Source organism: Sinocyclocheilus anshuiensis, unplaced genomic scaffold, assembly GCF_001515605.1.
Source record: "Sinocyclocheilus anshuiensis isolate Anshui unplaced genomic scaffold, SAMN03320099.WGS_v1.1 scaffold1203, whole genome shotgun sequence".
Classification (NCBI taxonomy): Eukaryota; Metazoa; Chordata; class Actinopteri; order Cypriniformes; family Cyprinidae; genus Sinocyclocheilus; species Sinocyclocheilus anshuiensis.
In genome coordinates this window covers 376,412-378,346 of record NW_015539980.1, presented here as the reverse complement: position 1 = coordinate 378,346, position 1,935 = coordinate 376,412, and positions in this window count along the sequence as shown.

Below are 1,935 nucleotides of genomic sequence, written 5' to 3'. Positions count from 1 at the left end.
CTGCTTCATCCGCGCTCAGGTCTCCTCAGCTGCCCTCTGCACAACCTCGCCTCTGCCTGCAAGAAGTCACATGTGAGTCTGAATGAGAAAGAAAGCCATCCTATGCTCAAGTGTAAACATAGGAGTGCTTCCTTGACTGCCACTGTGCGTAAACAGCCTTCCACAAGCATTTACAAAAACTGCTGTCTGACCTTATTATGGCCTTAGGAAAGGGCTGAATAAAGATGTTTAGTGTGTGTGTGTTTTTTTAATTTTAATGGTTTGGATTGGTCTCAGCGCATTAGAGTAACAAAAAAACAGGTTTTACGGCCTTGTAAAAAGAGATGACTTATGAACAGCTAAACAGAGAGAACAAATGAGAGGAAAGTGGATAAAGAAGAATGATGCAACTGAAATATGTGGATTCATAAATGGATTTAATTTTGTAATTGATCATTGACAATAACCATATTTATTGGCTGCGCTAGGAATGTTGGAATAGCTAAAACCACATTACTCATACAATTGTATTAAAGGCTTTAAGGGTACAACAGTTTGTCACTGGGGCAGTACTCTCAAAGGGAGTACCTGTGTACTCTAAAGTACCTCTGTACCTTCTAAAGGTACAATATTTGCATATTTTTGTTCTGACAGTGTACTGTTTGAAGCTGCAATGCAAAGTGCAATGCAACTCATTATGCTATCACACTGCCAAAATTGTAACACACAATCATAAAATAATGAAATATATTTTTATTTATGAGAAATAACGTATGTGCTCTGTGTGAGCTTACTGTGCCAAGACAAAATTTCATCCAAGAAGTAGATGAATTTGTTTATTTGTGGGAATGGATTTGGTTGAAATAGCATTGCATCAGTGTCTCAGCAATGGATGCTCTGCAGTGAATGGGTGCCGTCAGAATGAGAGTCCAAACAGCTGATAAAAACATCACAATAATCCACAAGTAATCCACTCCACTCCAGTCCATCAGTGAACATCTTGTGAAGTGAAAAGCTGCCTGTTTGTAAGAAACAATTTCATAATTAAGACATTATGTAACTTTAAACAGTCGCTTCTGGCTAAAATACAAGTCGATAATCCATAATAACGCTTCCTCCAGTGAAAAAGTCCATCTTCTGTTGTTCTCTAACATCAAAATCCACAGCATATTTGTTTAGAGCTGTTTTGGACTGTTTTCACTTGTAAACGGTGCTCAGTCAAACAGTGCATATTTCGCTCCTGATTCGGACAAGACAACTTTTAACTGGAATAAGGGTCTTATGGATTTGTTTATTGCAAACACAGCATATGTGACCCTGGAGCACAAAATCAGTCTTAAGTCGCTGGGGTATATTTGTAGCAATAGCAAACAATACATTGTATGGGTCAAAATTATAGATTTTTCTTTGATGCCAAAAATCATTAGGATATTAAGTAAAGATCATGTTCCATGAAGATATTTAGTAAATTTCCTACCGTAAATATATCAAAACTTAATTTTTGATTAGTAATATGAATTGTTAAGAACTTAATTTGGACAACTTTAAAGATAATTTTCTTAATATTCTGATTTTTTTTGCACCCTCAGATTCCAGATTTTCTAATAGTTGAATCTCAGCCAAATATTGTCCTATCCTAACAAACCATACATCGATGGAAAGCTTATTTATTCAGCTTTCAGATGCTAAAAAATAAAAATTACCCTTATGACTGGTTTTGTGATCTAGGGTCACATATAGTGTTTACTGCATAGTATACTGCAGTTTGTACTAATATCCCTAAAATTTGAAAGCTTCAGATGGGTTTAAACAAGTTTTTTGACCGCTAGTGAGTTCAAATTTTGCTCATATTTAATAGTAATTTATTATTTGAAAAGCAGGATGGCGAAATAAATAATAACAGATTAGTAGCCTACTACATAATAGGACCTAGTCACATAACCACACGATTTATAT